The following is a 13,442-nucleotide window of genomic DNA, read 5'->3' on the forward strand; positions in this document are numbered from 1 at the left end:
CCAATGTTCTTTGGACAACAACAACTGTACCGAAGACAATCTGATTACGACAACTTTTCAAATTTACGCAAAACAGTAAAGATTAATATACACAATGATTACAAAGATTATATTTATAAAACATAAATAAACATTGTCAAAGACGTTAGCTATTTCTGGTCAGTTTTTCACAACAAAAGAAACACTAAAAGCTTACCAATAAAAATGAAATCTAAGATCAGGAAGCTTCGAATTGTGTTGACATTAGTGAACTTTTTTCTAAGTATTTTAGTGAAGTATTTGAACCTTCTGATACACCAACTTTAATTAAGCCTACTCAATATCAAGAATGTTTTGTAGTTAACAAGATTGATATAAATGACATTAAATCCGCACTTATATCTATGAATTCTAAAAAGGGACCTGGCCCAGATGGGTTTCCTTCAATTTTTGTTGAAGTCTTATCCTAGCTTGTGCCAGCCTTTTCATATTTTGTAAAATCAATGTTTATCAAGCGGCATTTTTCCCAATATTTGGAAAACAGCTTGCATTGTGCCAGTATTTAAGTCTTGCGAAAAAACTTCTGTACAGAATTACAGGCCTATTTCCCTACTTAGTCACTTTGGTAAATTATTTGAATCTTTGCTGTTAAAACAATTATTCTTTAAGGTCAAAGAAGCTATTGATGTTAACCAACATGGCTTTGTCCAAAAAAGATCGATAATAACCAACTTAACACTTTTCTTGAATTAGTTGATTAAGTTGGAGAATTTCGGTGTGCACGGGGCCCTACTCAAACTCATTAAAAGTTATCTAATGAATCGTTCTCAGTACGTTGTCATAAATGGAGTAAAGTCTTCTTGTACAACCATTAGTTCTGGGGCCGTATTTTTGAAAACATTCGACTTTGATTCGCATACGAAATTAGAGGATTTCGCAAGAAAAATCGATATTCGTATTTTCGACCACTTCGTATGCGAACTTTTTCGCATGCGGTGTCTCGAATGGGTATATACCATTCGAATTTCAAAGTTCGTGTGCGATTCTGCCACTTGTCTTGTTTTGATGTTAAACGAGCTTTGTTTTTTTTTGTGAGTTGGTTAAGTATTTTCGTAGTGTTTTTTTGTTTGGCAAGATTAAACAATCTTGTGCAAAGAAACGACGTCGATGCACTGGAAGAGACTGAAACTCTGGCAGATAGAAGGAAGAGGATGTACTCTCCATTTCTTGACCCATTTGAAATGTATTCTGATGCTCAATTTAATAAATTATATAGATTAAGCAAGCCTATTACGATAGAATTGATATATTTTTTATGTGCTCCGGAGACTGTGTAATCTGTCCGCTACTTTTATCCACAAGGTTTGTGCAGTTTTAGCCGAAAAATTGTGGGTGAATTTGCCCGACTTTAATTCCGGGTGCTCTTCCATAAATGAAATTAATACTTTCTTTTTCTCACTCGACACAAAACCGCAATATTTTGTTTATTTTTTTAATTCATTTAAGAAAAAAATCAATTCGCAAAATCCCAAGAAACGCCATGAAAAAACCTCAAAATTCCCTGATGTTTTTAAACTTAAATTTTAGGTTAGGTTAAAAAAATGTTTATCGTCTTCATCCCAGTTGACATGGCCTCCAATAGCACTCGACTTTGCTACGTTGCCACTACATTTCATGTTCGCATGCGAATGAAATTTCGAATGCTGTTCAAAAATGCACTTTTTAATTCGTGTGCGAATTTTGCCGCTCGACTTTGTTCGCATACGAAGATTCTCGCATGGTTTCGAAAATACGACCCCAGGAGTACCGCAAGGTTCTCATTTGGGACCGATTTTGTTCTCAATCTTTTTAAACGACATTGGTCAATGTTTCTCTATCTGTAAATATCTTGCATATACAGATAACCTAAAAATCTTTACAAAAATTAAGGAGGTATCAGATTTTCGTGCCCTGCAATCTGATCTTGCAAATTTAGTACAAATTTAGTTGCAAGTACTGCACCTTAAATTCAATGTCATTCTATACTTTTTAGCAGAAAACCATCACAAAACAAATGTGATGTCTATCTCGGGGGCACTATCTTGACGCATGTAGAGTTTATTAAGGATTTAAGTGTGACGTTGGATTCTAGACTGCTATTCGATGTTCATATAGAAAACATTGTTCAGAAAGCTCTAAAAAATCTTGGTTTTATATCTCGAATTACAACGGGTTTTAGTAATCAAACATCATTAATATTATTATATAATGCATTTGTTAAACCTACTATAGAATATGCGACAGTAGCTTGGAATCCGATGTATCACAAATATATTGACCGAATTGAAAGGGTACAACGCAAGTTTGTAAATATAGTAAATTTCCGCTTTAATAGACAAATAAATTCTTTTACTTACTATGATAACTTAAAGTTTTATGGTATGAAGCCCTTAGAGAGTCATAAGAACAATTTTGATTTATAAAATTAATAATTTAATAGACTGCCCTTTCTGTCTGGAAAAGCAAAATTAATCCTTATATTTTGCTTAATAGATCGACCTTTAGCATCTCAGGATATTCTTTAAAGAGTTATTTATATCAAGCAACCTATCAGTTATTGTTTGGTTATTTACATTTGTGGTTGGTGTTTTTGATTGTTAACTTGTCACAATTTGTTGACATCAAATAATTTTGAGTGAATTTAATTTGATTTAGATGCCTAAGCAAAATTTTGCTTGTGTTAAGTTTATCAAAAGATAAAATTAAAATTTCAAAAAATGGTACGTCTTAGTGAGCGAGAGCGAATAGAGATTTTGATGATGATTGGTTATGGAAACAGGATGCGCACTCAGATGGAAGTCTGTGAAATTTATCATGCCAAGTATCTTGATAGGCCACGTATATCTCAAAGTACTGTCAGTAAAATAGAACAGAAATATCGGGATTTGGGTCATGTCAGGGATAATTATACGAAAGGTCGGTCAAGTATATCAGAAGAGAAGCAACTAAATGTTTTGCTGGCAGTTGAAGAAGATTGCCATAAAACGACTCGCAATATTGCGTTAGAAAATCAGATATCCCAGACATCCGTCGTTAAGTATTTAGGTATAAATAAATGGCACCCTTACAAAGTTCAATTGGTTCATGAACTAAATGAAGATGACCCAGATAGGCGTTTAGAATTTTGTGAGAGACTTATGGACTTGTGCCATGCTAATCCAAAAAAAAATGTATTTTCTGATGAGGCAACGTTTTGTCTTCATGGTAGTGTAAACCGGCAAAACTGCCGATATTGGGCTACTGAAAATCCGCACTGGATGATGGAGTGCCACAGCCAAGTCCCTCAAAAAGTAAATGTTTGAGCGGGGGTGATTGAAAACAGGGTTATAGGGCCCTTTTTCTTTGAAGGATACTTGAATGGTGAGAGGTATTTAGAGTTTTTAGAAAATGACTTGGTTCCATGCCTTGCCACTTTATACCCCGATCCAGAAGACCCGGATATATTAGATAATTCCTTATGGTATCAGCAAGATGGAGCTCCAGCCCATTACACTCGTCCCGTGCGCCAGTACCTGGATACCGTTTTCCCTGGACGTTGGATTGGTCGGAGGGGTGCAATTGAATGGCCGGCCAGATCGCCGGATCTGACTCCTTTAGATTTTTTTGTGGGGGTATCTTAAGTCCAACGTTTATGTTAATCGGCTAAACAACATTGAAGACTTAAAAATTAGAATAACGGAAGAAATAAAATTAGAACCTTCTGTTATCGATAACGTTTTACAAGAATTTCAGCATCGACTGGGATATTGCCAAGAGGTTCGTGGCAGCCATTTTCAACACTTAATAAATTAATTAAAATATTTTTATGTATTCTTGCTTGATATAAATAACTCTTCCAAAAATAGCCTTTTATTGTGTTCAATCGTCAACGGTCGAGTTTAGGGATAGGACATGGTACATGAAATATACTTAGAATTTGATGTAGAACCTAAATCTAAAATAAAAAATAGGTGTTTACATTTAAAAAAATTACGTTGATGACCGTAACTTATTTTTGGGCCACCCTATATACATAAAATTATAGTAAGAAAACCCGCAGTTAAAAATAAAAATCGACATGTCCGAGCGTTTTTTTTTTTGAACATACCCCTGAATTTTAAATGAATTTATTCCAACCTTTACGTTCGCACTGTATACTTCTTTATTGTTTATAAGAGATACTATTAAATAAGTTAGTTAGGTTTATATTACTTGGTATATTTGTTAGGTTTGGTGAAAATGAAATGTTTAGCAAATCGTTTATTTGTATTTAAATTCATAAGATATTTTGGTGCTTTCCTGTTATTAGATTGCTTAGTCTATCTGTAGGAGAGCCTTCTACTTAAATAAACAAGTTGTTAAAATAGTATATGTTTTCATCAGAAAAGGATCTAGAACTCATAGAAAAATTGCTTAAATCGTGACTAATTGGGAATTCCATGTCAAAACTTAGTATCTGAGCACAATGATCAGAAAACGCCACAAAGGTTTCAGTTGAAAACAATGCAGCGCTAGTAATATATTATTAATCGAGTAACGAATAGTAACGAATATATTATTAATCAAAGTACAGGATGAGCCTTGAGTTCTAGAAGGTTCAGAAAAAACTAGTTTAAGCCCATATGAGCTAAATGCGTCCACAATATATACTGCTTCTTTACATCTGGAAATAAAATCATAATTAAAATCACCACAAAAACACATTAAAATATTAGGTTTATACAGGGTGTTGGCGGAGGGTTAGCCAAACTTGGTGAGCATATAGATAGGTTCAGATAGAAGATATTTTCTTAATAAACTTGTGTTCTAAAAGTCTCGGGTTTGAAATAATTACATAAAATTTAAAAAATATTTTTTTTTACTTTATTGTCCTTTAAAGCCATGAATTGTGGCAAGTTAGTCGGCTTTGTGTTACACATCGTATATCATTGAAAAGAGTATTAACTGGAGATGTTTTTAAAACTACCTGAACATCTTGATAGATTTTAGTTTTTTTTTTTTGCGTCAAGTTAAAGTTACCTTTCATAACTTTTTTTGCTACTTGTATTAACTTTTTGAGCTCAAAACGAATTATTTCGGTATTATTTGTATTTGATATTGATTTTTTTAGATTCAGGATACATTTACAGACTAAATACAAATGTAAAAAAAACCTGAAAAATATGCTGAAAAAATTTAAAGATGTCAAAAGGCATAATTTTTTGAAAATCCTGAAAATAATACAAAATCAATGATATAAAAAAACTTGAGACTTTTAGAACACAAGTTTATTAAGAAAATATCTTCTATCTGAGCCTATCTATATGCCCACCAAGTTTGGCTAACCCTCCGCCAAACACCCTGTATAAAAGCTTTATACTCTATTTCAGAAGTGTGTAGAGCAATAAAACCTCATTAGGTATGCAAAAGTGGTACCTGGTGATCCACCGATATTTTATGCCACTACCTTAGTTGGGTATTAGTTTCAATGTAAAATTCTTTCTTTTCGTTGATTGCAGGTAGTGCCACCCGGTTTTGGGTCAATTTATGAGTTTTGCCCATTGTTACCCACTGATAAACATTGAAAACGGTTCGCCAAAGGCGTGCAACTGGGACTTGTTTTTTACCTTATAATTAATGTACTTAAATGCTATTTTATTTTAGAAAGTTACTTTTGTTTAAATAGAATAATATATTTTTTTCACAAATTTATTGAACATAATATGTAGAGTAAAACAGTTGAAAATGTCACTTTTGGATCTGGCACTTTTTGAACAGTGTATAACAATTTTAAATTATAATAGATTGTAGTCTTGTTATATTTTTTTTTTTCAAGTGCAATAAAATGGAATGATGGTGATGCGATGAATACCAAGTTAATCAAAAGAAAAAGAAGTACTAAAAATAGTGAAAGGTTTATGGCCTTAAGAGGGTCTCCAAAAGTTGTTTGATGCCCGGAGGAACTTAACCCCTCTTACCTGAAACGCCCAGAGAAGGAATCCTTCACAATGCTGCTAGCTCAAGCCGATGTGGGTTCTAGCTTCTTTCTCAACCAAATGAACCAAAATTTCTTAGGTAGTAACTACCCAAGAGTTACCCAACTAAATGTCAAAATCAGTATGGCGCCACCAAGTTTTGGATTTTATATAATCCCAAAGGACGCCCAATATTTATCAAAATTTATTTAGGCAAGTTCAAAACGAAACTTGGAAAACAAAATCAAAGTCAAATCAGTATACACTATTGTTTCCAAATTACCTATGATATTCCAACCTACTCAACTCAAGTGAAAAACAAATTAACAACAGAAAATAACAATTTATTTAAGTCTTGATTATCACAGAGAATTATGTTATGTTATTTATCGTTAAGAGGAATAATTATTTAAGTTGGTAATAAGGAACCACAACATCACACAAAAAATACACAATCAAAGTGTGGTTGTCAAAATAAAATAAATTATGTTACACCCAAACCTTTTGGGGAATGAAGCTTCAATTCAATTAAACTAATAACTTACATGGCCCGGTATATCCCGCCACGGACATTGACCTAAGCAAAAAAAAACTGACAACTGTTGAAGCTTCCCCACTTAAAATTACCCTTTATATTAGTTTACTCTAATATTTACTAGCTAATCTGAGAAAATTTGACATCTTAGGAGTAATCTGAAAATAAATAATATAACCCAAGTATATACTCGTAGTACTACGAAGCCGGCTGCGTCTTACCTCACAGGAGTCACTTGTCACATATATATGTACTCATATCAGTAATATTCAATAATAAAATAGCATCGGTTAAATAATGTCAATAAAATTTTAAATAGGCTTATGTATGTATCTCAACTCAAAAGATAAAAGTTGTGATAATAAAAATAAAATAAGTGAATAAAAAAAATGTTATGTTGTGTCACCTAGCTCCACACACAGCAGACTACTTCAGATTCGAGACTCTCCCAGACATCCAAATCCCAGTCAAAGAAAAACTGCAGGCTTCCAAGCTTCACCTCTTCCACTTCACAATACGCCAAGCTCTGGTAGTGGTCTAGGTTAGACGTTAGCTCACAGTTGCTTAAAATCTCCTTCTAGATTAGAGCCAGTAGAGTACATAACCCCAAAACGAAAGCACCATGTGACATGAAGAAATCAGGTCCGTACAAAAAAAAATCCGTCCAAAATCCATGTTATGTAGCTCTAGTAGCCAAAAGAAAAGAAAAAAACCTATACTATCAGTATAAACGATAAATTCAAGAATACCTACTTGCTAATTAAATTGTCCCCTGCCAATGCCAATCAGAACCGCTATTTTGCCGATGTTCGAGGGCACGTGAAAAATTATTAGGTTTTAAATCGCCATAAAGGCCAGTAAATTCAACAAAACAACAAATTATAGCATTACGCCCAAAAAGTTGATTTACTATCACCACATTTAGTCAATTATATCCCCATATGGGTAAAATTCACACGAATTTCAAAAAGAACTAAAGCACTCTTCACTTCATGACGGCGGTCTGGGAAAAGGAACGACCGCAGAGGTCAAACCCGTATTTAAGCAATCACGCACAAAGTGTATTGCCAATCGAAATATATAACAAAATAACTTAACTTTTTTTATAAGTACCATAAAACCTTTTATAAAAAATAAATAACAAAATTTGTGGCCCAAGGAAGTTGGCAATGAAAATATGTGTCACTATGACAATCAATTTCGATTTTGCCTAGACCAGCAACTTCTTGCTATCTTCCAAGAAAACTAATATTTACATTAGATAAAAAGAGACAAAAATTAGATAGGTCAGTCCGAGTAAAATCAACCAGCATATCTGGTATGGTCAAGCCAAAATCAGATATTGTACTATGAACAGTACAACATACACAATAATTGTACATGCCCAATTAATCATTATTCGTTATAAAATAATTAAATAATCAATATGGGATATAATTTAAATTCTAAAATATTTCTTTAGTCCAGAACCGGGTTTTATAAGAGTATAAATAAAATTTCATTAACAACCAGTACAATATGAAGCTGAAATGTACAAAACTAAATGTGTCCTTAAAAAAAAGAATACTGTAATTTGAAATGGCTAGAGAACAGAACTATGGGTTACTTGGGAGGCTATTACAGAGAGGGCATTACTAGTATCAATCATTAATATTTGTAAAATATCTATTTTGAAAATATAACTGTAATCAGTGCTTTTAATAAAGAGTATAAAATGCCAATTTTAACCTGTAACAGTCTTCTTCGTCATCTGACGTCATCTGACGAACTGTCATCACCTCTTGACATTATAATTAAAGGATCGACTGTCTGATCGATGAGGTTGTCAAGATCCCACATTTTGTCCTCTTGTTTAATTACATGCTGGACTGCTTTTCGCCAATTTTCTGGTGTCGCTTCCGTAATGGCTTGATCAAACAGTAGCTTAACATCTTTCATTTTAAAAGTCGTGTTTTGTCTTGCTACAAATCCTTTTACCTGCGCCCATATCAGTTCTATAGGATTTAGTTCGCAATGATATGGCGGTAAGCGCAGTACAGTTATATTATATTTTTCGGCTATATCTTCCACGGCGTATTTCATGAAACGAGTTTTGTGTAAGTTTGCTATTGCCAGCAGTTCTTTTTTTATCAAATTTGCTTCAAACGCAATACCTTTTGCAGTCAGCCAATCGATAATTTCTTGCTTTCTCCAACTTGAAGTTGGCGTCTTCTCTATTCGCCGTGAATGATAGCTTGTGTAAAATAAGACGTCCCTTGTTGCTGCTATCAATCACATTTTATTAATACCCCATTATATTACATATATTGTTTAATTCACTTCCTAATTAATTATTCAGCAAAATACATAATGTCATTGGACTGGTATATTATAATATATGGAATAATACCTAATGCTTACTAAGCTATTTAAGGTTAATGTACCCATGGTAACAATACCAGATATTATTTAGATTGCACCATTTCCTATAACTAGAATATAATATAATTTGCTTATAAAATATTTTGAAGGTTATTGATCCTTTACACCTCCCTTTCCTAGAGAATGACCTTCACTATGGCCACTTGTGAAGGGCATTATCTAAAGACAAAAGTGTATACCTGTACTCTATATAAACAAAATAAAATTTAAAAAAAAAAACATAAAATTGCTTACCCTAATAGCTACCTAGATACCAGTTTATATTTTACAATATTATATTATTTAAAATAATTAATGCTATACATGTTAATAATAATTATTATTGTTTAACTATACTGCCTTTCAAAATTATTTTAAAGCTTTTCGCATTTGAACTATTTCCGCGCACAAATCACTTTTGTAGAAAAATGCCAAAATACACTGTGTTTGCTTTTATACTTGTTTCACTTTTTTTTTCACTGCTTATGCTCAATAACTTAAATCTAATCTTAAAATTATTACAATGAAATTATATTTTACATTTGGTTTACATATTTCTTAAGCCTATTTTTATGAATTATAGACTCTTTGCCTTTATTATCCTTTATAACACAATTTGGACCTTGTACAGCTATGATGGTCGAAGGGCCATCATACCAAGGATCTAGTTTATGACGATCTTCATTCGTGATTAGTACTAAATCTCCTGGTTTAAGTAACAATTGAGTTGAATTCAGGTCAACATATGCTTTACGATTACATTTTGCTTTGTCAAGAAATTCCCTAGCTCTCTTATGAGCCGCTTGTAATCTGAAACGTATTTCTTTATCATACGCATCTAAATTATATAATGGATCTACCTGACCATTGAGAAATTCTGGAAGGTCCGCTTGTTTAGCAAAAATTAATTCATATGGGGTATAATTATGATATGCGCTTGGTGTTGTATTATAGCAGAATGCAAAATATTTAGTCCATATATCCCAATCTAAACGCGTTTCGTTTACATACATTCGCATAAACTCATTAAGAACCCGGTGATTACGTTCGCAACCACCTATTGTTTGGCTATGATAAGGAGTAGACGTTTTATGGGTAATTTTTATTAAATTTGTAAGGTTTTTAAAAAGTTCATTCTTATATTCAGTTCCCATGTCCGTTCTGACTTCTTTCATGGAACCGTATATAAGGATAAAATTCTCAAAAATAGCCTTAGCCACTGTTGACGCTTCTTTATTGGGGATTGGAATTATCACGACATATTTTGTTAGTTCACACTGGATCGTAACAGCATAAGAATTACCCTGATTTGATTTTTGAAAAGGACCAATTGTGTCAATGCAAACAATATCGAAAGCTTTTTGGGGTGTAGGTGTCAATGTTAATGGTTCAATGTGTTTATAACCAGGCTTATTAACTTGACACTTATGACATTTCTTAACATAATGAGCGACATCGCGAGACATATTTTTCCAACGATAAAATGATTTTAACTTCTTTAAGACTCTTTTTTGTCCACAATGACCTCCTAGTAAAGGGTCATTATGAAATCTTTCAATAAGTTTAAGCTGTTCTTTTTTATCGTTTATTTCCTTTGGGGGAGAAAATAGTACAATTTTTAATTTTTCTAATATTTCTTGCCCTTTATATTTAAAATTATTTACGGTGCACCTCGTAAAAATTTTATCACTTATACTTAGTCTCATATTTTTAAAATTGCAGTCATCAGCTATTTTTTCAAGCTTAGACAATAATTGCGCTAACGCAAAATCATCATTAATGACAGGCATATTAACATTTACATTTATTTTATTTCTGAAATAGACTAATATTTTTACATAATTGCGTTCGAGCTCGAATTTTAATAAGGGCATTTTTAATATATCATAATTATTTAATGTCTCGTAAATTTTAGGTTCTGTTATTGAATTTGGGATTTTAGTTGGATTTTTTGCTGCGTCACTAACTAGTTGTTTTGTTCGTGACCTAGTTAAAACAAAAATTTGTGAGCTTGTTTCTGTAATACTCTTTACATTTTCAAAGTCAATTCTTGACAACGCGTCAGCAGCAACATTTTCACTACCCTTAATATATTCTATCTCAAAGTCAAACTCCTCTAAATCTAAACGCATTCTGGTGAGTTTAGAAGAAGGATCTTTCATTGAGAACAAATAAACCAAGGGTCGATGATCCGATTTAACTAAAAATTTTTGTCCATATAAATAACAACGAAAATATTTAATTGCCCAATGGATTGCCGTTAATTCCTTTAAGATAGTTGGTTTGTGTGATTCTCCTTTAGTAAACGTACGAGAAGCATATGCAATAGGTAGGTCATTACCATTACTGTTTTGCGAGAGAACTGCTCCACACGCGATATTTGATGCGTCAATCGTAAGAATAAATTGTTTACTAAAATCGGGATACTGTAAAATTTGGGGACTTATTAAGACATTTTTTAGTAAAGAAAAAGAATTTTGACAATCCATTGACCACACAAATTCGGTATTTTTCCTTGTTAATTTATTTAGAGGATGTGTAATTTCAGCAAAATTTGGTATAAATCTGCGGTAGTAATTGCAAAATGCTACAAATCGTTTTACTTCATCACCAGATTTCGGAATGGGATAGTTTTTTATGGTATTATATTTAGATTCATCTGGTAAAATGCCTTTGTCTGTAATTTTATGACCTAGAAAGGTAACTTCTTTTCTAAAAAAATCACATTTTTGTGGATTTAGTTTCAAGTTAAATTTTCTACATGTTTCAAAAACATTTTTTAAATTTCCTAAATGATGTTGTTCTGAACAACCTATAACGATTAAATCATCTATATAGAGAAATGCTTTCTCCGGTGTGATACCCGAAAATGCAAAGGACATCATTCGTTGAAAACTATTAGGGCTGACTGATAACCCAAAAGGTAATCTAGTAAATCTAAAAGACCCTTTCTCGACACTAAATGAGGTTATATCACGAGAAGATTCGTCAAGAGGTATTTGATGAAAACCTGACATGAGATCGACTACTGAAAACCACTTAGCCCTACCTAATTGATCTAAAATATCATCCATTCGACTAATCGGATATTTATCTGCAATAAGCGATTTATTCACTGCTCGAAAATCAATACATAATCTCCAAGTTTTCTGTCCATTTATGGATTTTTTAGGAACTAATAGTACCGGACTATTATAATTTGAAGTTGATGGTTCTATTATGTTATGATCAAGCATTTTTTCGACTTGTCGATTAATTTCATCTTTTAAAACTCGGGGTGTTCTATAGTTTTTAATATACACTGGTTTAGGGTCACTTAATTTTAATTGTTGAGTGTAAAAATTGTTAACAGATAATTTGTCAGTTTTTAAAGCAAAAATATCGGAAAATTCTTTACATAAATTTAAAACATCTTGCTTTACAAATTGCGGTATATTATTTTGATTAAGTTCGTTTACTAATTGGATTTCACGATTTTTGGGTTCTATGTCAATCTTATATATATTAAAATGACTAAGGTCAGTGACTTCTAATTTAGAAAGGTCTATATCTACGCTTTCAGATGTCGTATTAATTATTCTTACAAGGGGATTTTTCCCATTAATAATAGATCGAGCAACAAAAACACCTGGGTGTAACTCTTTATTTGAAACTACTGAATCCTGTGATAGGTTTTTTAGGCTATCGACTTGTCTTATGACTTCGCACCGAGGGGAAATGTGAACTGTATTTTTCTCTGGACCACTAAATATAGGAACTACATATTTGAAGCCCCGAATCTGCATACTTAGGGTCCAATTTGAATAGTCAATAACTGCCTGATATTTAGCTAAAAAATCACGTCCGAGAATACCATCCCCTGGAATAGGAAAATCGGAATCTACTATATGAAAATTATGAGGTAACCCTTGATCTTCGAGCCAAATTACAGTTTCCGTATCACCCAATGACTTAGTTAACCCGTCTGTTACGCCCTTAATTTTGCTGCTATTAGCTATGTTAATAATCTGATTATTATCAACTTTTGTGCGTTTAAAAATGGAAATATCAGCCCCTGTATCGACTAGCAGTACATTTTTAGATTTAGTCATATCTATATCAAGTAATACGAAATTTGAAAGTGTAAGATCTAGATGAAATATATTAGTTAATTTTCCATTTCCCCCAATCGAACCGGTTGGGGGCTCGATTGGTTTTCCGGAATTTCTGCGCTAGTATATCTTATTGAAGATCTATTGTTATTATAATAGTTTTGCTGGTTATTATTAAAATTTTGTCGGTAATTATTGTCATAGTTACAGTTATAGTTATAGTTACCACGCCCTCTTCGAGAACCCCTGAAATTAAATCTTCCGCGATTATTATTAAAGACTTGTTGATGGTCGCTGTTTCTATATCCATTTTGACCACCTCTACCGCGATAGTTTCGACGATTAGTTTGATGCAAACGAAATACGTTAGATTGGTTAGGGTCAGAGCTAACATTCATAAATTTAGTCAAACAATCATTTATTGTTCTAAAAGTGCCGGCTTGCATAATTAAACGTGTTTTTTCG

The 13,442-nt window shown here is 32.7% G+C and overlaps 1 protein-coding gene and 1 long non-coding RNA gene across 2 annotated transcripts in view; one reads left to right on the forward strand and one right to left on the reverse strand.

Moving 5' to 3' along the window:
* The window catches only part of LOC126749720 (pyridoxal-dependent decarboxylase domain-containing protein 1-like), a gene marked incomplete at both ends in the record, with an annotated part of 42,597 nt that overhangs the window by 3,053 nt on the left and 26,102 nt on the right, over positions 1–13,442 (forward strand). The gene's annotated exons all lie outside the window — the stretch shown is intronic.
* LOC126749721 (uncharacterized) lies at positions 6,275–8,217 on the reverse strand. Its single transcript, XR_007665271.1, has 2 exons — positions 7,240–8,217; positions 6,275–7,172 (listed from the first exon to the last, which is right to left on the reverse strand). It is a non-coding gene; the product is annotated as an uncharacterized LOC126749721 (long non-coding RNA).

The sequence above is a fragment of the Anthonomus grandis genome, unplaced genomic scaffold (assembly GCF_022605725.1).
Source record: "Anthonomus grandis grandis unplaced genomic scaffold, icAntGran1.3 ctg00000552.1, whole genome shotgun sequence".
NCBI classification, from domain to species: Eukaryota; Metazoa; Arthropoda; class Insecta; order Coleoptera; family Curculionidae; genus Anthonomus; species Anthonomus grandis.